This window comes from Pteropus vampyrus, unplaced genomic scaffold (genome assembly GCF_000151845.1).
Source record: "Pteropus vampyrus isolate Shadow unplaced genomic scaffold, Pvam_2.0 Scaffold63, whole genome shotgun sequence".
NCBI classification, from domain to species: domain Eukaryota; kingdom Metazoa; phylum Chordata; class Mammalia; order Chiroptera; family Pteropodidae; genus Pteropus; species Pteropus vampyrus.
In genome coordinates, this window is record NW_011888844.1 from 4,145,449 (window position 1) to 4,170,273 (window position 24,825).

At 36.9% G+C, this 24,825-nt stretch overlaps 1 protein-coding gene and 1 non-coding gene across 2 annotated transcripts in view; one reads left to right on the top strand and one right to left on the bottom strand.

The window, feature by feature from the left end:
- DACH2 (dachshund family transcription factor 2) overlaps positions 1-24,825 on the top strand; it is a 687,399-nt gene that overhangs the window by 465,517 nt on the left and 197,057 nt on the right. The gene's annotated exons all lie outside the window — the stretch shown is intronic.
- Positions 6,452-6,570, bottom strand: LOC111740411. The gene has a single exon (XR_002780606.1). It is a non-coding gene; the product is annotated as a 5S ribosomal RNA (ribosomal RNA).

Below are 24,825 nucleotides of genomic sequence, written 5' to 3' on the forward strand. Positions count from 1 at the left end.
ATATTATATTAGTTTCAGGTGTACAATAGTGATTTATAATTTATAAATCTTATGACATGATTGCCATAATAACTCTAGTAGCTATGTCACCATACATAATTATTATGATATTATTGGCTATATTTCTTATGCACATTATATCCCTGTGACTTACTTTATAATTGAAAGTTTGTTCTTAATCCCCTTCCCCTTTTCTACCCATTACTCCACTCCCTCCCTTTTGACAGCCATCGTTTGTTCTTTTTATTTATGAGAGTGTTTCTGTTTCATTTTGTTTTTTCATTAGCTTTCTTTATTAGATCCCGAATGTAAGTAAAATCATACAGTATTTGTCTTTCTCTGTCCAATTTTATTTCACTTAGCATAATACTCCCTAGGTCCATCATGTTGTCACAAATGTCAAGATTGCATTCTTTTACATGGCTGAGTAATATTCCATTGTATATGAATACCACATCTTCTTTAATCATTCATATGTTGATCGACACTTAGGTTGCTTTTATATCTTGTTTATTGCACACATGGTGCAGTGAACAAATAGGATTCATATATCTTCAAAATAGTGTCTTTTTTTTTTTTCAGATAAATATCCAGAAGTGGAATTGCTGGGTCATATGGTGGTGCTAGTTTTAATTTTTTAAGCAATTTAGATATTGTTTTCCATAATGGCTGCACTAGTTTACAATCCCGCCAAGAGTGAACAAGGGTTCCCTGTTCCCCACATCCTTGCCAACACTTGTTCTGTGTTGTTTTTTGATTATAGCTATTCTGATAGATATGACATGATATCTCATTGTGGAATTGATTTGCATTTTCCTGATTAGTGATGTTGAGCATATTTTCTTTTGCCTGTTTACCATCTGTATGTCTTCTCTGAAAAATCATCTATTCAGGTCCTCTGCCCATTTTGTAATTGGATTGTTGGGTTTTCTTATGTTGAGTTCATGAGTTTTAATAACATTGGGGTTATTAACCCTTATTGGATATAGCATTAACAAATATCTTCTCCCATTCAGTAGACTGCTTTTTCATTTTGTTGATGGTTTCCTTCTTTATACAAAAGCTTTTTAGTTTGATGTAGTCCCATTTGATTATTTTTGCTTTTGTTATCTTTCACCAAGGAGAAATGTTAAAAAAAAATATGACTAAGGACAATGTCAAAGAGTTTACTGCTTGTTTTCTTCTAGAAACATGATTGTTCTAGGTATTCTATTAAGTCTTTAATACATTTTGAGTTTATTTTTGTATAGCATGTAAGAAAATGATCTAGTTTCATTTTTTTCACCTATATCTAAACAGTTTTCCCAACACCATTTATTGAAGAGGCTGTCTTTTCTCCATTGTATATTCTTGTCTCCTTTGTTGTAGATCAATTGAAAATAAAGTGTGGCTTTATTTCAGTGCTCTCTGTTCTGTTCCATTGATCTACTTGTCTTTTTTGTGCCAGTATGATACTGTTTCGATTACTATTGCTTTGTAGCATAGTTTGAAATAATTTTGAAATACCTCCAACTTTGTTATTTTTCTCAAGATTGCTTTGTCTATTTGGAGTCTTTTGTAGTTCCATATAATATTTAAGATTATTTGTTCTAGTTCTATGAAAAATTCCATTGGCATTTTGATAAGGATTGCAATGAATCTGTAGATTGATTTGTGTGATATGGATATTTTTTTCCTTCTTTAAAAAAAATCAATTAGAGTTGACATTCAATATTATTTTATATCAGTTTCAGATGTATAGCATAGTGGTTAGACATTTATATATTTCACAAAGTAAACCCTCTGATTAGTCTAGCACCCACCTGGCACTATACATAGTTATTACAATACTATTGCTATATATCCTATGCTGTACTTTACATCCCATGACTACTTTGTAACTACCAATTTGTACTTCTTAATCTTTACACATTTTTCACACAGGCTCACACCCCCCAACACCTGGCAATCACCAGTTTGTTCTCTGTATCTATGAGTCTGTCTTTAGTTTTGTTTGTTCATTTATTTTGTTCATGGGATTCCACATATAAGTGAAGTTAAATGGTATTTGTCTTTCTCTGTCTAATTTATTCACTTAGGATAATACTCTCTAAGTCCATTCATGTTGTTGCAAATGGTAAGATTTCATTTTTTATGGCTGAGTAGTATTCCATTGTGTGTGTATGTATATATGTACATCACGACTTCCTTATTAAATCAACTATTGATGGGCACCTAGGTTGCTTCTATATCTTGGCTATTGTAAATAGTGCTGCGGTGAACATAGGGGTGCATATATCTTTTTCAATTAGTGTTTTTGATTTCTAAAGATAAAGATCCAGAAGTGGAATTTGTGGGTCATAGGTAGTTGCATGTTTAATTTTTGAGGAACCTTCAAACTGTTCTCCAATGTGGCTGTATCAATTTTCCATCCCACCAAGAGAGCACAGGGGGCCCCTTTTATCCACGTACTTGCCATGTACTTGCACATTTATTGTTTGTTAATTCATTGTTGATGACCATTCTGACAGGTGTGAGGTGATATCTCATTGTGTTTTTTATTAGCTTCAAGTACATTGGTTGGCCATTTATATAGTTTATGAAATGATCCCCCTGATTACTCTATCTTCCCTCTGGCTTTACACATAGCCATCATGTTACTGCTTTCTGCATTCCCTATGCTGTGCTCCACATACCCTTGGCCATCAATCAACTACTAATTTGTACTTTTTTAAGCCTTCACTGCTTTCTCCCAGCCCGCCAACCCCTACCCCCGACCTCTGGCCATCACCAGATTGTCCTCTATATTTGTGAGTGTGCTTTTGATTAGTTTGTTCTTTTTGTTCGTTAGATTCTACATATAAGTGAAATCATATGGTATTTATCTTTCTCTGTCTGAATTATTTCTTTCAGAGTAGTAACTTCCAGGTCCATGCATGTCATTGCAAATGGCAGGATTTTATTTTTTTATGGCTGAGTAATATTCCATTGTGTATATGAACCATAATTTCTTTGTCCAGTTGTCTGTTTATGGGCATTTAGGTAGCTTTCATATCTTGGCTATTGTAAATTGAGCTGCCATGAACATAGGGATGCATAGATCTTTACAAATTATTGTTTTGGTTTTCTTTGGATAAATACCCAGAAGTCCAATTGCTAGGTCAAAAAATATATCTATTTTTAATTTTTTTGAGAAACCTCTAGACTATTTTCCATAGTGGCTGTACCAATTTGCAATCCCAACAGTGTATGAGAGTTCCCTCTTCTCCACATCCTCAACAACACTTGTTGTTCTTTGATTCATTGATGATAACCATTTTAACAGCTGTGAGGTGATATTTCATTGTGTTTTTAATGTGCATGTCTCTGATGATCAGTGAACTTGTACATTTTTTCATATGTCTATTGGCTATCTGTATTTCCTTTCTGGAGAAATGTCTATTCAGGTCTTCTGCCCATTTTTTAATTAGATTGTTTGTTTGTTTTTGTTGTTGTTGTTCAGTTGTATGAGTTCTTTATATATTTTAGATATTAACCCATTTTCAAATGTATCATAAATGAATATCTTCTCCCATTCAGTCAGTTGTCTTTTCGCTTTGTTGATGGTTTCCTTTGCTGTGCAAAATCTTTTTAGTTTGATGTAGTCCTATTTGCTTATTTTTTCATTTGTTTACCTTGTCCGAAGAGATATGTCTGAGAATAAATTGCTAGTAGCAATATCAGAGAGATTACTGCTTATGTTTTCTTCTAGAAGTTTTATAGTGTAGTGCCTTATATTGAAGTCTTTAATCAATTTGACTCTATTCTATATGGTGTAAAAAGGTGGTCCAGTTTCTTTTTTTATGCATTTATCTGTCCAATTTTCCCAGTACCATTTATTGAAGAGACTATCTTTACCTCATTGTATGTTCTTGCCTCCTTTGTCATATATTAAATGAGTGTATCATTGTGAATTTATTTCTGGGCTGTCTGTTCTGCTCCATTCACTAATGTTTCTGTTTTTATGCCAGTGCCATGCTGTATTGATTATTGTAGCCTTGTAGTATAGTTTGATATCAGGTAATGTGATACCTCCAAATTTGTTTTTCATTCTCAAGATTGCCATTGCTATTCGGGGTCTTATATGGTTGCATATAAATTTTAGGATTATTTGTTTTAGCTCTCTGAATAATGCCATTGGTATTCTGATAAGGATTGCATTGAATCAATAGATTGCTCTGGGTAGTATGGCCATTTTAATGATGTTGATTCTTCCTACCCATGAGCACAATATATACTTCCATTTATTTGTATCTTCTTAAATTCCTTTTTTCAAGGACTTATAATTTTCTTAGAACAGTTCTTTTACTCCTTGTTTAATTTGATTCCCAGGCATTTTATTGTCATCGATGCTGTTGTAAATGGGAAAGATTTCTTAAGTTCATCACTGGTGTATAAAAATGCCACTGACTTCTGAATGTTGATTTTTCTATCCTGCTACTTTCCTGAATTCATTGATCAGTTCTAACAGTTTTTGGTGGAATTTTCAGGGTTCTCTATATATAGTATCATATCATCTGCAAATAATGAGAGTTTTACTTCTTCCTTTCCAATTCGGAAACCTTTTATTTCTATTTCTTGTCTTATTGCTGTGGCTAAGACTTCCAGTACAATGTTGTAGAGTAGTGGTGAAAGTGGGCATCCTTGTCTTGTCTTGTTCCAGATCTTAAGGAAAACGCTTTTAGACTTCCCCCATTGAGTATGATGTTAGCTGTAGGTTTGTCATATATCGCATTTATTATGTTGAGGTATGTTCCCTCTACTCCTACTTTGCTGAGAGTTTTTATCATAAATGGATACTAGATTTTGTTGAATGATTTCCCTGCATCTATTGATATGATTATAGGGTTTTTATCTTTCAATTTGTTAATGTGGTATATCACATTAATTGATTTTCAGATATTGTACCAGCCTTGCATCTTAGGAATAAATCCAACTTGATCATGATATATGATATTTTTAATGTATTGCTGAATACAGTTTGCTAATATTTTGTTGAGGAATTTTAGATCAATGTTCATAAGAGATATCAGCCTATAGTTTTCTGTATTCGTAATGTATTTGTCTGGTTTTCAAGTCAAGGTAATGGTAGCCTCATCAAAGGAGTTAGAGAGCCTATCCTCTTCTTAAAATTTTTGGAATAGTTGTAGAAGCATAAGTGTTAATTCTTCTTTGAAAGTTTGGTAAAATTCAGCTATGAAGCCGTCTGGTCCAGGACTTTTGTTTTTTGGGAAGTTTTTGATTACTGATTCAATTTCGTTGGTGGTAATCAGTCAGTTCAGATTTTCTGTTTCTACTTGACTCATCTTGGAATACTGTGTATTTCTAGGAATGTGTTTATTTCTTCTAGATTGTCCAATTTGTTGGCATGTAGTTGCTTGTAGTATTTTTTATGGTCTGTTGATTTCTGTGGAATTCGTAAATATTTCTCCTCTTTCATTTCTGATTTTATTTGAGTCCTCTCTCTTTTTTCCTTGATGTATCTTGTTAAGGGTTTGTCAACTTTATTTATCCTTTCAAAGAACCAGCTCTTGGTTTCATTAATCATTTGTTTGGTATGAATTCTTGCTCTTATTCTTTTCTTTTTTCTTTTAAACATTTTTTTCCCAGCTGTATTGAAATATAATAGACAATTAGTTGCTCGTATTTACATTGTACAATTCAATTTTTTTCGATTATCATTGACATACAATAATCTATTAGTTTCATTTGTACAACTTAGTGATTAGAGATCTATATAATTCACAAAGTGATCACCCCACTAAATCTAGTAACCCTCTCCCCCTTACATGTTTATTACAACACCGTTGACTATTTTCCTTATATTACAATTTATATCTCCATGTCTATTTTTTAACTATCCATTTGTACTTCTTAATCCCTTTTCCCTTTTCCACCATCCCCCCAACACCATTCCAATCTTGTAGCCCTCAAAATATTCTCTGTATCTATGAATTTATTTTCGTTGTTATTGTTTATTTTTTTTAGATTCCACGTATACACGAAATCACGTGATATTTCTCTTTCTCTATCTGATTTCATATACCCTCTAGGTCCATCAAAGGCAATGCAGATTTATCCCCTTCCTTATAGTCTGTGTATGTCATTTTATTATTTATTATTGTTATTATTCTTACAGCATCTGGTCTTCCTAGGTGGTCTCCCATCCAAGTACTAACCAGGCTTGACCCTGCTTAGATTCTGAGATCAGACATCGGACTTTTCCAGGGTGGCATGGCCGTGGATCATGGACTGTGCCTCTACTGGGACACAAACCCAGGACTTCTGCGTGTAAAGCAGACGTGATAACTCTGGTACACTATGAAACCACATCTTTTTTTTTTAGGTGAGGCAATCTTTGGTTGACCTCACAGATTGCAAGGACCTTGTCAGCTTACAATCCCTTATTTATTTTATTTTATTTTATTTTTTACGCCTACAGCACCTGGTCTTCCTAGGTGGTCTCCCAACCAAGTACTAACCAGGCCCGACCCTGCTTAGCTTCCAAGATCAGATGGGATTGGGCTTGTTCAGGGTAGCATAGCTGTAGACTTATATGTGTCTTTTAATCTGAAGTGAGACTCTTATAGGCAGCATATGTAGGAGTCTTGTATTCTTATCTATTCAGCCACTCTATCTTTTGATTAGAGCACTTCATTCTTTTCCATTTGAGGTACTTGTTGATAGGAATGTAGTTATCACCATTCTTTATTCCTATTTTTGATACATGCTTTTTCTTCTTAAAGAAGTCTCTCCAACATTTCCTGTAATACTGGCTTGGCGATGATGAATTCCTTTAGCTTCTTTTTTCTGGGAAGCTCTGTATCTGTCCTTTGACTCTAAATAATAGCTTTGGTGGATAAAGTAATCTTGGTTATAGATCCTGGATTTTCATCGCATTGACTATTTTGTGCCAAGCCTTTCTGTCCTTCACAGTTTCTTTTGAGAAATCAGCTGCCAGTCTTATGGGTGCCCCCTCTTAGGTAAATAACTACTTTTCTCTTGCTGCTTTTAAGATTTTCTCTCTGTATTTAACCTTTGCCATTTTAATTATGATGTTTCTTGGTGCGGTCCTCTTTGGATTCATCTTGTTTGGTACTCTCTGAGCTTCCTGGGGTTGTATATCTATTTCCTTCACCAGATAAGGGAAGTTTTCTATCATTATTTCTTCAAATAGCTTTTCAACTTCTTGTTTTCCTTTAGGTGCCCATGTGACACGGCTATTTTACATTTAATAGTGTCCCATAGGCTTCTTAAATTATTATAGTCTTGTCTTCTTTTCTCTTTCTGTTTTGATTGGGTGTCCTTGGCTTTCCAAACCTCTATATTGATCCTCTTCTTTTTCCACTCTGTTTATTCCCTCTAATATACTCTTCATTTCAGGTAATGTATTCTTCTCTTCTGACTGGTTCCTCTTATAATTTCCATTTCCATTTTTATGTTTTTTTTTCCATCTCTTTTTTAAAGTTCGTACTGAATTCATCTATACTTCCCCTAAGTTCCCTGAGCATTTTTATACCAGTGTTTTGAACTCTATACCTGTTAGATTGCTTGACTTAATTTTTCCTGGAGCTCTGTTCTGTTCTCTCACATGATTTCTTCTTCTTTGTCTTCCCTTTTTGGGTGCCTTTCTGTGTCTATTTCTATGTACTAAGCAAAGCTCCTAAGCCTCCCGGTCTTATTAGCGTGGCAGTGTAGTCAAGAGTCACAGTCCTGAGAAGGATTCAGCTGCATGCCAAATTTAGCCCTAGCCTGTGCTCCTACAGGGCCACCTGTTAAGATTCAGGAATTAATCCACAAATCTTGTGTTTATAGTTGCCTCAAGAGTCTTCGCTAGAAGCCGAGGCTAGCTGTCACTGCCCAGCAAGGCACACCAGATTCCCGAGGACACCACTAGATGTGTCTTGGGTGGGTCCTGAATTGAGGGAGGCAGAGTTTCAGAGAATCCTCTGGGTGGAGCAATCTCTGTTATTATCTAATTTGATAAGGTCTCAGCTGTGGCAGCACTGCCTCTGAACATTGGGAGGTGAGATGGCTAAACAGAGAAACAATGTATACTGCAGGCACCTCTGTCTGGGAGAGATCCTCGTCTCTGGCCCTTACTCGAACAACTCAGTACCTCCCAGTAAGTCCCTGGTGCTCCTGGTGGAGCTCACCTGGTGATGGTAGTCAGAGCAAGCAAGTCCATCACCGCCGTAATCTGTTCATGGAAATGGCCCCTATTGGAAGCATCTGCAGTTACTGGCTGCTGCAGCCTCTGTCCCTCTCAGCCGCTTGGGACTGTGCATCCTTGGGTCTTTGACCTCTCCTATCATTTACCGTTGCAGTTTGATTAATTATTTCTCTGCCTAGTTGTAGTGCTTCTGTTCATCTAGATCCCAGGTGAGTTTACTTGCTTCTTGCTCTGTGTTTCTGTCCCAACTTTGATGTGGTTGTGAGAGAGATGAACAATGCTTCTATCATCTATGCCATTTCTTCCCAGAATTCTCATTAATCTTTTGTATTGTTTTTCTAGACTCTATTTCATTTATTTTCATCTGATCTTTATTATTTTCTTCCTTCTACTTACTTTAGGCTTTATTTGCTATTCTTGTTCTAGTTCCTTTAAGTGTAAGTTTAGATTGCTTATTTGAGTTTTTTCTAGTTCCTTGAGGTAGACCTTTATTGCTATGAATTTCCCTCACAGGATTGTTTTTCCTGTGTCCCATAGATTTTGAGTCATTGTGTTTTCATTTTCATTTGTCTCTAGGTATCTTTTGATTTCTACCTTGATTACATTGTTAAGGCATTCATTGTTTAGTGGCATCTTATTTAGGCTCCATGTGCACGTGTATTTTCTAGTTTTTTTCTTGTAGTTGATTTTTAGTTTCATGCCATTGTGATCAGAGAAAATGGTTGATATGATTTCAGTCTTCTTAAATTTGTTGATACTTGTTTTGTGGTATAACAAATGGTCGGTCTTGGAAAATGTTCCATGTATACTTGAGAAGAATGCATATTTTTCTGCTTTGGAGTGAAATGCTCTGAAAATATCTTTTAAATCCATCTGGTTTAGTGTATCTTTTAGTCCCATTGTTTCTTTGTAGATTTTCTTCCTGGAAAATCTGTCCAATAGTGTCAATGGAGTGTTAAGGTCCCTTACTTTGAGTATACTACTGTTGATCTCTCCTTTAATGTCAGTCAATAATTGCTTTTAGTATATAGGTGCTCCTATGTTGGGTGCGTTTATGTTTACTAGAGTTATTTTCTCTTGATATATTGACCCTTTTATCATTACACAATGCCTTTCTTTGTCTCTTATTATAGGCTTTGTGTTAAAGCCTATTTTATCTGATATAAGTATTGCTACTCTGGCTTTTTAAAATTTCCATTTTCACGCAATATCTTTTTCCATCTCTTTAAGTATGTGAGTGTCATTTGATCTGATATGGATCTCTTGTAGACAGCATATGTATGGGGCTTGTTTTCTTATTCATTTGGCTGCCCTATGTCTTTTGATTAGAGAATTTAATCCATTTACTTTTAAAATTATTATTGATAGATACAGAGTTATTGTCATTTTATTATTTGTATTTGTTTTATCCTCCTTTTTTTTTTGCAGAAGTTTCTTTAACATTTCTTATAATACTGGCTAATTAGTGACAAATTCCTTAAGCTTTTCTCTGTCTGGGAAGCTCTTTATCTCATCTTTCATTTTAATCGAAAACCTTGCTGGGTAGAGTATTCGTGGTTGGAGATTCTTGTTTTTCCTAACTTTGAATATTTCTTGCAAATCCCTTCTGGCCTGCAAAGTTTCTGTTGAAAAATCAGCAGACATTCTTAAGGGAGTATGCTCGTAATTAACTAGCTACCTTTCTCTTGCTGCTTTTAAGGTTTTCTTTGTCTTTTTCTTTTGACATTTTAATTATGATTTGTCTTAGTCTGGGTCTGTTTAAAATCCTCTTTTTTGAGACCCTTTGTTCTTTCTGTATTTGTATGTCTAATTCCTTTGACACTTTAGAGAAGTTTTTTGTCATTATTTCTTCAAACAGATTCTCAATCTCTTGCTCTCTCTCCTCTCCTCTGGGTATTTCTTTGATCCAAATATGGTTATACTTCATGTTGTCCCAGAGGTCTCTTAAACTATCTTCATTTTTAATTTTTTTTTTTCTTTTTGCTGTTCTGATTGGGTGTTTTTTGCTGCCTGATCTTCAAGTTTGCTGATTCAGTATTCTGTTTTGTCCAATCTATTATTGAATCTTTCTAATGTATTCCTCATTTCAGTTATTGTATTCTTCATTTCTGTCTGTTTCTATTTTATGGTTTCTATGTCCTTTTTTTTATGCTTACTATCTCTCTGTTGAGGTTTTCATTGAGCTCATCCATTCTCCCCCTACATTCACTGAGCATCCTTATAACCATTATTTTGAACTCTGTCTTTGGTAGGTTGCTTGCCTCCATTTCATTTAGCTTATTTTTCTCCTGTTCCATTTGTGGTATGTTTCTTTGTTTTCTCATTTTATTAGCCTTTCTGTGTTTGTTTCTATGTGCTAGGAATATGTGTTTAATCTTTCAGCCTTACACAGATGGCCTTATGTGGAAAGTATCCTATGTGGCCCATTGGTGCACTCTCCCTGATCCCTTGTTCAAGGGGCTCTGAACATGATCTTTGTGTGGGTAAAGTGTGATCTTCTGTTGTCACTAAGCCTTTATCATTGTTAGTACCTCAGTGGATGGGATTAACGGTCAGGTTGAATGTGGGAATTAGCTGCACCCCCAGGATATGAGTTGCTTTGTGGGGTCTGCCCCCACTGAGTGGGATTTGCTCTAGCAGGCTTGTGGTTTTTTTTTTTTTGAGACCACCCTCTGTGTGTACTGCTTATGTGGCTAGTCAGGAGTTGCTCTGGTGTGGTCTAGCACCAGCTCCCAGGTGTGTTGGTTCTGTGGCCCCTTGGAAGGGGCTCCCCAGTAAGTCAAGGTTGGCTGCTGCCTTTAATTTCTCGGTGCTACCTGGTGAGATCTACAAAGTGATCCACAGATGGTTGCTCCCTATGCTAGATGTATAGGTAAGTGGAAGAGAAAATGCTATAGGCTTCAGTCTAGTTACCCCAGTACAGATCCTGGGGCAGTTTAGCAGAAGGACCAGTGCTTCTCAAGGCCTGTGGCTGCCTGTCAGTTGCCTGTAAGACTCAGCAACTGTAAGAGCCTCTATGTGATATGCACGTTGGGTGGTGCCAGTACTCAGGGAATCATTTGGATATATTGAGCAGATGTCCTCCAGCCACTGCTGTGTCAGTTTACATGCCAGCACTATCTTTGTGGCTCCCTGTATAAGTCTCAGATTGCAGCAAGGCCAGCCTTGTCCAGCTCTGGCCTTCAAACACCAGATATCTGTTCAAGAATTAATGAAGCTCATGGGCATGGATTTTTGGACCACCACCAAGAGCTTCTTCTAGATGCATGGACTTTGTGTGTGCTGTCAGAACTGAAAGCTGTTGTTTAGTGTTGAATATGTGTACCAAAGAAAGCATAGGATGGGACTGGTGTGCCTAGGAGCAGGTTTGCCACAGGTAATTTGTGAGTTAGTTGGGGTGGTGTCTCAGTGAGGCACAGGGCCGTCAAGCCTATAGAGCACCAGCTTTGCTGCCAGCTCTGGGACCTTGGGCTCCCACAAAAGTCACATATCACTGTAAGACCTACTGCTTTCTGGGATGGGCTCACCAACCCCTGTGATCTGCCAAAGCCATATTATATCTTGTGCTTGCAGCGGTGATCTGCCTGTCACTGTTTTCCTTGAAATTTGCTCACTGAGCTAGCCAACATCTGTTGGCTGTGCAGAATGCACAGCTGCAGGTAGTGGAAGGCAGTGTGTCTGCCTTTCACCATTCTGTGGGCACTTCATGGCTTGGGTGAAGTGAGATCTCAGGGAAACAAGGACTGTCAGGCCAATACAGCCTAAATTTTGCTATAACTTCTGTGACCACATATTCTGGCTGTATTCATAGATCACAATGAGACCAATTGCCATCTGGGGTGGTTCCATAGACACCTGTGATCCCCCGAGCGATATTGCAGCTCTTACAGGTGGTCTGCCCACAACCGATTTTCCTGAAATGAGCACACTGAGCTAGCCAAAGTTTGTTGCCTGTGCAGAATGTGTGGCCTGGGCGAGGGATAGGGAGCAGGCATTGCCTGTCAATGAGCCACAGCGGGCATTTTGTGGGTTGGGTGCAGCCAGATCTCAAGGAGACAATGGCTGTCAGGTCAACACAGCCTTAGTCTTGCTGCAACTTTCCAGTCTGCCAATTTTTTTCCCACTAAAGTCACAGATCATAGCAAGACAAGCTGCTGTCTGGGACTGGTCCATTGCTCCCTGCAATCCGACCAAGCTCATGTTGGCAGTGGTGATCTGCTCAAAACTGTCCCTGAGTTGCACTCACAGTGCTGGCTGAGGTCTGTGTGCCTACGCCTAATGTTTGGCCCACGAGAGGGGCAGAGCGAGGCTGCCTCCTGGCAACAAGCCACACTGGGCAATATGAAGGTTGGGTGGAACAGGCAATCTCCTCATGCCAGTTCAGCTTCAGAATTGGCTGTGTGAGGGGGAGGGATCAGCACGGGTGAGCTGGCACCGCCAGTCTGTAGGCTGCTTTGTGGAGGGTCCCCAACTAAGGCACAATGGCAGCTGCCTGTCCAGCCTTTGTTCAGGCACCAGGTAATTCAGTCTTTCCCTGTATGAATCTCGCCTGAGCCTCCGTCCCACAGCTGGTGCCCTTGGCGAGTTTCCAGAGGTGAGAATGCCTGTGCATGAGTCCTTTAACAGGGTGTCTGGGATTTCAGTCTCCTATCTTACCCAGATGGTCAGAATCCCCTGATTTTTACATTCCAATTTTTTGAGAATTCCTCTTCCCTGAGCTGGGACCCTAGGCTAGGGAGTGCCCGTTTTGGGATAGAACCCCTCTCTCCTTCAAGGGAGCATCTGCAGCCTCTCTCTTCCTCCTGGTATTACACTGCTACCTGATGCTGGATGTGAGTCCAGCCTTATTCACAACTTTGCTCCTTCTATTGGCTTTAATGTGGCTCCTTCTTTTTATTATTAGATATACATGTTATAATCTGCTGGACTTCAGGTAGTTCTCCACGTTTTTTATTTATTTTTTTATAATTTGGGTGTAATTTTAATGTTAATCTGAAAGGAGGTGAACCCTGCTTTTATCTAATCCACCATCTTGACCCCTTCATGCAATCATTTATTCTCTTATTATGGTTTTAATTAGCATTTCTGTGATTAGTGATAGTGAGCATTTTTTCATATGTATATTGGCCATCTGTATATCCTCTTTGGAGAAATGCCTACTGAGGTCCTTTGCCCATTTTTTAATTGGATTGTTTTGGGGCTTTTTTGGTGTTAAATTATATGAGTTCTTTATAAATTATGGATACTAACCCCTTATGAGATGTACCATTGACAAATATCTTCTACCATTCAATAGGTTGTCTTTTCATTTGGTTGATAGTTTCCTTTGTTGTGTAAAACTTTTAGTTTGATGTAGTTCTATTTGTTTATTTTTTCTTTTGTTTACCTTGCCCAAAGAGATACATCAGAAAGAAATATTACTAAGAGTGATGTCAGAGAATTTACTGCCTTTGTTTTCTTCCAGGAGTTTATGGTTTTAGGTCTTACATTTTTGTCTTTAATTCATTTTAACTTTACTCTTGTATGTCATATAAGAAAGTGGTACAGTCTCATTTTTTAGCATGTATCTGTCTAGTTTTTCCAACATCATTTATTGAAGAGACTCTCCTTACCCCATTGTTTATTCTTGCCTCTTTTGTCATATATTAAATGAGCGTATAAGCATGGGTTTATTTCTGGGCTTTCTATTCTGTTCTATTGATCTGTGTGTCTGTTTTTGTGCCATTACCATGCTGTTTTGATTACTATGGCCTTATAGTATATATATATAGTTTGATATCAGGTAGCGTGATACCTCCAACTTTATTCTTCTTTCTCAAGATTGCTGTGGTTATTCAGGGTCTTAATGGTTTATTCATTAAGGATTATTAATGAATTTTAGGATTATTCATTCTAGCTATCTGAAAAATGCCATTGGTATTTTGATAGGGATTTCATTGAGTCTGGAGATTGTTTTGGTTAGTATGGACATTTTAATTATGTTAATTCTTTCTATCCATTAGCATAGTATATGCTTCCATTTATTGTATCTTCTTTAATTTCTTTCTTCAATGACATAATTTTTGATACAGGTTATTACCTACTTGGTTAAATTTATTGTTTTTGATGAAATTGTAAATAGGATTTTTTTCTTAATTTCTCTTTCTGAGAGTTCACTATCGGTGTATAAAAATGCAACAAATTTCTGAATATTAATTTTGTATTCTGCTACTTTACTGAATTAATTTATAAGTTCTAAAAGTTTTTTGGTGGAATCTTTACAGTTCTCTCTGTATAATATCATATCATCTGACAATATGGACAGTTTTACCTCTTTTTTTTTCCAATTTGGGTGCCTTTTATTTATTTTTCCTGTCTAATTGCTGTGGCTAAGACCTCCCATATTATGTTGAATAAAATGTCGAAAGTAGAAATCTTTGCCTTATTCCTGATCTTAAGGAAAATACTTTAAGCTTTTCCCCATTGAATATGTTATCTGTGGGTTTGTTATTATATGTGATCTTTATTATGTTGGTCAGTATGTGATTTATATATTTAGGTGCTCCTATGTTGGCTGAATAAATGCTTACTAGAGTAATATCTTTTTCTTGGATTGATCCCTTTTATCATTATGAAATGCCCTTCTTTGTCTCTTACTATTGCCTTTGTTTTAAAGTCTATTTTTTTCTGATATAAGTATTGCTATCCCTGCTCTTTTTACATTTCCAGTGCATGAAATATCTCTTTCTATCTCTTTACTTTCAGTCTGTTTGTGTCTCTCAATCTGAAATGGATCTCTTTTAGAAAGCACATGTATGGGTCTTGTTTTATTATCCATTCGGCCACCCTAGTTCTTTTTCTTGGAGCCTTTAATGCATTTAAATTTTAAGTGATTATTGTTAGATACATAGTTATCGACATTTTGTTATTCATATTTTTCTCCTCCTCCTTCTCCTCCTTCTCCTCCTCCTCCTCTTCCTCCTCCTCCTCCTCCTGTTATTCATATTTTTCTCCTCCTCCTTCTCCTCCTTCTCCTCCTCCTCCTCTTCCTCCTCCTCCTCCTCCTCCTCGAAGTTCCTTTAACATTTCCTGTAATACCAGTTTGGTGTTGATGAACTCCTTTAGTTTTTTGTTGTCTGGGAAGTTCTTTATCTGTCTTTTGATTCTGAATGATAGCTTTGCTGGGTAGAGTAAACTTGGTTGTAGGTCATTGCTTTTCATTCCATTGAATATTTAGTGCCAATCTCGTCTGGCCTGAAAATTTTCTGTTGAAGAATCTGCTGTCATTCTTATGGAAGTCCCTTTGTAATTATCTAGCTGCTTTTCTCTTGCTGCTTTTGGGATTCTTTTTTGTCTTTAATCTTTGGCAATTTAATTATTATGTGTCTTGGTGTGGGCCCCATTGGGTTCATCTTGTTTGGGATTATGTGTGCTTGCTGGGCTTGTATGTCTATTTTCTTTGCCTAGTTGGAGGAGTTCTCCACCAATATTTCTTTAACTAGGTTCTCAATCCCTTGCTTTCTTCTCCCTCTGGTAACCTTATCATGTGAATGTTGTTATGCTTGATATTGTCCCAGAGGTCCCTTAAACTATACTTATTTTGTTTGATTCATTTTCTCTTTGTTTTTTTTTTTTTCCATTTGGGTGTTTTATGATACCTTTTCTTCCAAATTGCTGAGTCAATTCTCTGCTTCTTCTAATGTACTGTTGATTTTAACTGGTGTATTCTTTATTTCAGTTATTGTATTCTTCATTTCTGACTGGTTCTTTTTATGTTTTCTATCTCCATTTTTATATGTTCTATCACTTTGTTAAAGTTGTTGCTGAGTTCACCTACTCTTCTTCTAAGGTCATTAAGCATCCTTATAGCCAGTGTTTTGAACTCTTCACCTGTTAGCTTGCTTGTCTCTGTTTTGTTTAGTTCTTTTTCTGGAGCTTTGTTCTGTTCTTTCTTCTGGGATAAGTTTTTTGTCTCCCTATTTTGTCTACCTCCCTGTGTTTTTTTCTATGTATTAAGTAGAGCTGTTAGGTCTCCCCTTCCCAGTAGAGTGGACTTATGTAATAGGTGTGCTGTGTGGCCCAGTTTCACACTCTCTCTGATTACCTGCAATGGGGGCTCTGGGAATGTTCCTTGTGTGGTTGTATGCGTTCTCCCATTGTAGTTAAGCTTTTATTGCTGTTAGCATGTCAGTGGATGAGATTGACTCTTGGGCTGACTGTCTGTGGGGATTGGCCACACCCACAGAGTATAAACTGCTGTGTAGGGGCTGACCCCATGGAGTGGAATTTGCCCCAGCAGGCTCGTGTACCTGTTGAGACTCCCTTTGGGTGTACTGCTTGTGGGGCTAAAGAGGTGGTGCCCTGTTGATGTCTAATGCCATCTTCCAGGTGTGTTGTTTCTAGAGCCCTTTTGCAGGAGCTCCAGTGCAGGTCTAGTTCAGCAGTTGCCTGTGACTACCTTGCAGGAGCTACATGGCTATTCATCATTGGTTGATACCTAAGCTTGACCTGGAGGCATGCAGGAGAGGTTATGAGGGGAACTGAGGCATGCTGCCACCAGTACTAGGTCTGAGGAAGCTCAGCAAAACACCCAGGGCACCCCCAAGCCTGAGTATACTTGCTGGATGCCCCGAATACTGAGTAGCTGAATGAGCCTCAGGTACTATGTGAGTTGGATGATGTCAGGTCTTGGGTAATAACCAGAGTGGGACAAGTAGTTTTCCCCAGGTGAGTGCAAATTCAGCTTTGTTGCCATTGCTGAGCCTGGCCACTCACAAAAGTCTCAGATCACACCAAAGCCATCTACTTCCTGCCTCAAGCCCACAGACCCCAGAGATTTGTTCAAGAAATACTGTAGCTAGGGTAGAGTTGGTTGCCTGCCACCAAAAGTGTCTCCCAAGGTGCATGAGCCTAGTCCTGTTGATTGCTGCCAAAGGAGCCTCCTGGTGAGAGTGTGGGGTAGGGCTGGTTGCTCAACAATGAAATTGCTATGGGCAATTTGCAGTTTTGTGGGGTGGATTCTTAGGGAGCCACCGGGGTGGATTTCACTAGGTCAATGCAGATTCAGATTTGTTCCTGTTGGGTGAAGACTCAACACAGGCAAGAAGGTGCCCACCTGCAGGCTGCACAGGAGGAAGGTTCAGCACAAGGACAATTGTGTATGTCCCTTCAGCCCTCACCCTGAAGCCATAGAACTCAGACTCTCCCTTTATGTCTCTGGCACCTCCTGAGATGCTGTCTCTCCACGAGAGCCCAGGATGAGTGCCTGTGAACGAGTGACTTTTTGTTTGGGCCCCTTAAGGGGACATTTGGGTTTTTAGCTGCCTTTTGTCTCACCTAGATAATCGGAATCCCCACTGATTTTCACAGCCAGATTTTGTGGGAACTCCTCTTACTGACCTTGGAACCTTGGGCTGGGGCCCTCTACTCTTCCAGTGGGAATTCTACAGCTGAGATATCTCTCTCAATGCTCAACTACTACATGTGGGTGTGGTATCAGCCTATTTTGAGTCTTTATCCCTCTTACTAATCTTGATGTGACCTCCTCTTTTTTATCCCCAGTTATAGGAATTGTGTTCAGCTAGTCTTCAGATCATTCTCCAAGTTCACTGTTTCATAATTTAGTTATAATTTTAATGTGGTCATGGGTGGAGACAAGTACAACTTTCTCTGCTCCATCAACTTGACTGGAACTCCTGGATATTTTAATGATAATTTTGCAATCCATGAACACTGTATACCTTTCCATTTATTTGTGTCTTCTTAAGTTTCTTTCCAAAATGTCATATTTTTCAGAGTATGTCTTTTACTTTCTTTGTTAAATTTATTCCTAGGCATTTTTGATGCAATTATAAATGGGATTGTTTTCATAATTTCTTTTTCTGATAATTTGTTATTAGTATATAGAAACACAACAAATTTTTTAATATCCATTTTGTATCCCGCAACTTTACTGAATTTATTTGTCAGTTCTAATAGGTTTTTTTGTGAGATCTTTGAAGTTTTCTGTATATATTCTTTTGTCATCCGTAAATAGTGACAGTAATACTACTTTGTTTCCAACTTTGATACTTTTTTTTTTTAAATATGAATGCTGTGGCTAGGACTTCTAATACTATGTTGAATAAGAGTGGTGAGAGTGAGCATCTTTGTCTTGTTCCTGGTCTTACAGAAAAAGTTTTCAGCTTTTCATCACTTAGTATGTTGGTAAATGTGGGTTTGTTATAAAAGGTCTTAGTTATGTTGGACGTATTTCTTCTTTGCCCATTTTATTGAGAGTTTTCATCATAAATTGATGTTGAATTTGTCAAATCTTTTTTCTGCATCTATTGAGATGATTATATGGTCTTATCTTTCATTATGTTTACATAAGGTGTCATGTTGATTGAATTGCGTATATTAAACCTTTCTGTGTCCCTAAAATAAATACCACTTGAATATGATGTCTGGTCTTTTTAATGTATTGCTAAGTTTGTGTGTTAATATTTTGTTGAGGATTTTTGCATCTGCTTTCATGAGAGATACTAGTCTGTAATTTTTTTTTTTTTTTAGTAGCATGCATATTTGGTTTTGGGATCAGGGCAATGCTGGACTTGTATACTGAGTTTGGATACTTTCCTTCATTTTAATATTTTTGGAATAGTTTGGGAAGGATAGATATTAATTCTTCTTTAAATGTTTTGTAGAATTCACCTTTAATTCTGTATGGTCCTGGAGTTTTGTATGTTAGAAGTTTTTTTGATTATCGATTCCATTTCATTATTAATAATTGGTCTGTTCAGGTTTTCTGTTTCTTCCTGGTTCAGTCTTAGAAAATTGTATGTTTCTAGAAATTTATCCATTTTGTTCTAAGTTGTTCAGTTTGCTGGCATATGATTATTCAAAGTATTCTCTTATAATTCTTTGCATTTCTGTGCAAATTATTATCTGTTCTCTTTCATTTCTGATTTTATTTATTTGGGCCCTCTCTCTTTTTTCTTGATAAGTCTGACCAAAGGATTATTTGTTTATTTATTTTTAATTAATTAAATTATTTAAATTAGTTTCAAGTATATATTGCATTGGTTAGACATCTATGTAATTCATAAAGCAATCCCCCCAATTGCTCCCTACCTCCCCTGACCCTCCACCTAGCCAACATATTAATGCTAACTGCATTCCCTATTCCGTGCTCCCCATTTCCGTGACCATCCATCAGCTACTAATTTGTACTTCTTTAACTCTTCACCTCATTCTTCCAGCCCCTCAATTCCCCCTCTCCTCTGTCCATCATCAAATTGCCCACTATATTAGTGAGTCTGATTTTGATTAGTTTGTTCTTTTTGTTCCTTAGATTCCACATATAAGTGAAATCATATGCTATTTATCTTTCTCTGTCTGATTTAAATAACTTCTAGGTCAATCAAAACAATATCTTTTCCACCCCCTTCCTTTTACTCTGTGTGTGTCTTTTAATCTGAAGTGAGTCTCTTGTAGGAAGCATGTAGGGGTCTTGTTTTTCTTATCCATTCATCCACACTATCTTTTAGTTGGAGCACTTCATTCTTTTCCATTTGAGGTACTTATTGATAGGAATGTAGTTGTTACCATTCTTTATTCCTGTTTATGATACATGCTTTTTCTTCTTAAAGAAGTCCCTCCAACATTTCCTGTAATACTGGCTTAGTGTTGTTAAATTCCTTGAGCTTATTTTTGTCTGAGAAGCTCTTTATCTGTCCTTCAACTCTAAATGATAGCTATGCTGGATAAAGTATCCTTGGTTGTAGATCCTGTATTTTCATCATGTTGAATACTTGGTGCCAAGCCCTTCTGTCCTGCATAGCTTCTTTTGAGAAATCAGCTGCTAATCTTATGGATGCTCCATTGTAGGTAACTGTCTGCTTTTCTCTTGCTGCTTTTAGGATTCTCTCTTTGTATTTAACATTTGGCATTTTAATTATGACGTGTCTTGGTGTGAGTCTCTTTTGATTCCTGGTGTTAGGTATTCTCCGAGCTTCCTGGGGTTGTATGTCTATTTCCTTCACCAGGTTAGGAAAGTTTTCCATCATTATTTTTTCAAATAGCTGTTCAACATCTTGTTTTTCCTCTGGTCGCCAATGAGATAGATATTTTAACCTTTAATCATGTCACATAGGCTCCTTAAATTATTTTTATAATCTTGGCTTCTCTTTTCTTGCCATTCTGATTGAGTGTCCTTGGCTTTCCCACCCTCTATATAAGTCATTTGATCCTCCTCTTTATTCACTTTGTTTATTCCATTTAATATACTTCTCATCTCAGATAATGTGTTCTTCACTTCAGACTGGTTCCTTTTTATCATTTCCATTTCCATTTTTATGTTTTTTATTTCTTTGTTAAATTCTCACTGAATTTATCTACACTTCCCAAAAGTTCATTGAGCATTTTTATAACCAGTGTTTTGACCTCTACATCTGCTAGATTGCTTGACTCCATTACTTCTGGATCTTTGTTCTGTTCTCTCATATGGTTTCTGCTTTTTTGTCTTCCCATTTTGGCTGCCTTTCCATGTCTGTTTCTATGTACTAAGCAAAGCTCCTAAGTCTCCCAGTCTTATTAGTGTGCCTTTGTGTAGTAAGTGTCCAGTGGCACAGTTCTGAGAGAGGTTCAGCTGCAGGCCAAATGTAGCCCAAGTCTCTGCCCCTCTGGGGCTACCTATTAAGATTCAGTAAGCAATCCACAGATGCTATGCTTATAGTTGCCTCAAAAGGCCACATCAGAAACTGAGGCCAGCTGAATCCAGTGTGAGTCTAGGCTCTGCTCAGTAAAGAGCACCTGACTTGCTGAGAATATACCTAAATGTGACTTGGGTGGGGCCTCGAGTTGGGTAAGGCAGAGTTTCAGGGATACCTCTGGGTAGAGCGACCTCTGTTATCCAGTTTGATGATGTCAAGGCTATGGCACCGCTGCATCTGCACACTGGGAGTGGGGAGGTGCTCAACAGAGGAACAATGAATACCACAGGCACTTCTGTACAGAGCGAGTCTTACTCTGGCACTTGGCCTTCACTCTGACAACTCAATGTCCCCCGTAAGTCCCTGGTGCTCTCTGCACGCAACCAAATCGGCACTGGTGCTCAGTGTGAGCAGGTCCGTCACCACGAAAGTCCGCTTGTGGATGCGACCACTTTATGAGGCATCTGTGGTTGCTGTAGCCTCCTTCCCTCTCAGCCTCTTGGTACTAGGCAGCCTCTTGTCCTTGCCCCATCCTACCTTATGCTGCTGCATGGTGATTTTTTAGATTTCTCTCTAGTTGTATGGCTTTTTCATTCAGATCTCAGGCAATTTTTCCTAGCTGTTTGCTCCTTGTTTCTCTCACAACTTTGATTTGGTCGCCAGAGGGACGAACAGAGCCTCTATCATCTAAGCCATTTTTTTCCCTCTTGACCAAAGGTTTAATTTAGTTTATCAATTATCAAAGTTTTATCAATTTTCAAAGGACAAGCTCTTAGTTTTGTTAATCTTTTATATTGTTTTTAGTTTCTGTTTCATTTATTTCTACTATGATCTTTGTTATTTCCTTCCTTCTACTTATTTTAAGCTTTGTTGGTTCTTCTTTTTTCTAGTTTCTCTAGGTATGAGGAAAATCTTGTTTACTTGAGATTTTCCTCGTTCCTTGAACTAGGACTGTATTATTATAAATTTTCATATTGAAACTGCTTTTGCTGTGTCCCATAGGTATTGGATTGTTGTGTTTTCATTTTCATTTGTCAAGATTTTTTTTTTATTTCTTCCCTGATTTCTTTGTAAATGTACTGATTATTTGGTAGTATATTGTTTAGCCTCCATGTGTTTTAGTTTTTTCCAGTTTTCTTCTTGTAATTGATTTCTAGTTTTATAATGTTGTGACCTGTGAAGGTGTTTCATATGATTTCACTTTTCCAAAATTTACTGAGACTTGTTTTGTGGCCTCACATTGATCTGTCCTGGAAAATGCTCCATGTGCCCTTGAAAATAATGCGTATTTTGCTGTTTGGGGATTGAATAATATATAAATATCTATTATGTCCATCTGGATTAATGTGTTATTTGAGACCACTGTTTTCTCATTTATTTTATGTCCGAATCATCTATTCATTGATATAAGAAGAGTGTTGAAGTCAACTATTATTATTGTAATACTGTCAATCTCTCCCTTTATGTTGTTAATATTTTCTTTCTGTATTTAGGTGTTCTTACATTCAGCGCATAGATGTCCACATGTTATATACTCTTCTTGGATTGATCCTTTTATCGTTATGTAATGTCCTTCTTTTTCTCTTGTTAGTCTTTGTTTTAGTCTGTTTTGTCTGACATAACTATCACTATTTTAGATTTCTTTTCATTTCCATTTTCCTGAAATATCTTTTTTCATACCTTCATTTTCAGTCTCTATGTGTCTTGATCTGAAGTGAGTCTAAGGCAGCATATGCACAGGTCTTGATTTTTATCTTTCCATCCCCCCCTATACCTTTTGATTGGAGTATTTAGTCCATTTACATTTAAAGTCATTATTTATGTTTGTATTATTGCCATTTTATTAATAGCTTTTGGTTTGTTTTTGTAGTTCTCTGTTCCTTTCGTTTGCTCTATTCTCTTGTACATTGATGACTTTCTTTAGTGATTTGTTTGGGTTCCTTCTCTTTTTTTGTGTGTGTTTGTGTATGTATGTATATATATATATGGTTTTGATTTGTAGTTACCACAAAACTCATGTATGATGAGCTATATTTATAGTGATTTAGGTGGATTCTCACTTAAGTTTGAACAAAATCTAAAAGCATTATATTTTTTACTCACCCACCCCATATTTGTGTTTTTGACATCATATTTTACACCTTTTGTGAGTACATATCCCTTAATTTAAAATTGTAGTTACACATATTCTTACTATTTTTGCCTCTTAACCTTCATACTAGTTTTGTAATTGGTTGACCTGTTTCTTTAATTAAACATTTCCTTTTATCAGTAAGATTTTTTTTTTTTTTGGTATAAATTTCTATTTTTAGTTCTGGCAATTTCTTTTCAGTTAAAGAAGTTTCTTTAACATTTCTTCTAGTGCTGATTTACTTGTGATAAACTATTTCAGGTTTTGCTTGTCTAGGAAACACTTACCCCACTTTTAATTTTGAATGATAACCATCTTGGGTAGAGAATTCTTGGATGTAGGTTTTCTTCTTTCATGACTATGAATATATTTTGACTTTCCCTCTTGACTTGTAAAGCTTCTGCTGAAAAATCATGTGATAGTCTTATGGATTTTCCATTGTACATAAGCAGATGCTTTTCTCTTTCTGCTTTTAAGATTCTCTTTTACCTTTAACATAGTATTTTAATAATGTTGTGTCTTGGTGTGAGCCTCTTTGTTTGGGACTCCGTGCTTCTTGTACTTGGATATTTTTTAAACAGGTTAAGGAAGTTTTCAGTCATTATTTTATCAAATAGGCTTTCAATCCCTTTCTCTCTTCTCCTTCTGGAATCCCTGTTTTGCAAATATTAGTATACTTGGTATATTCTCAGATATGCCTTTTTTTCTCTCCTCCTCCTCCTCCTCCTCCTCCTTCTCCTCCTTCTCCTCCTACTTCTCTTCCTTTCTTCTTTTTTATTGCAGTAGGTTGATTTCCACTACCTTGTCTTCCAGGCTACTTATTCATTCTTCTGCATGATCTAATCAGTTGTTGATTCCCTCTAGTGTATTTTCATTTTAGTTATTGTATTCTTCAATTCTGATTTTTAAAATATATTCTCTTTCTCTTTGTTGAAGTTCTCACAAGTTCATATATTCTTTTACAGAGTTCATTAAGTATCCTTATAAGCATTGTTTTGAATTCTTTTATTAAATTTTTAATTAAGTTTATTGGAGTAACATTGGTTAATATAATTGTATAATTTTCAGGTGTAAATTATCAGTCGACATCTGTATTTTCTATTGTGTGTTTACCATCCAAAGACCAGTTTCCTACAGCTACCATATATTTGACCCCTTTACCCAGTTCACCCTCCCTCTAAACCCTATATTTAACCTCCTTTACCCCATCTACCTCCCCCCCTCCTCCCACACCCTAGTAGTAACCACTAGTCTATAGTCTTCTGGTAACTACTAGTCTATAGTCCATGTCCATGAGTCTCTGGTTGTTTGTTATGCTCATTTTTTGCTTTTAGGTTTTTATCCCACATATAAATGATATCACGTGATTTTCAATTTTTTTTGTCTGGCTTATTTTGCTTAGCATGATATCTCGAGGTCCATCCAGGTTGTCACAAATGGTAGTATTTCATCTCTTCTTATGGCTGAGTAATATTCCATTGTATATATGTACCAAAGCTTCTTTAGCCAATCATCTATCATAGGACACTTTGGTTTCTTCCATGTCCTGGACACTGTGAATAATGCTGCTATGAACATAGGTGTGCAAATATATTTATGGATATGAATTTTCAAGACATTGAGGTAAATATCCAGTAGAGAGATTGCTGGATCATATAGATCAATTCTTTGTTGAGGAAATGTCATACAGTTTTCCATAGTTGTTGTAACATTTTGCAGTCCACCAGTAGTGTATAAGGGTTCACTTTTCTCTGCATCCTTGCCAACATTTGTTATTACTTGTTCTGTTGATTATAGCTATTCTAAGAGGTGTGAGATTGTATCGCATTGTG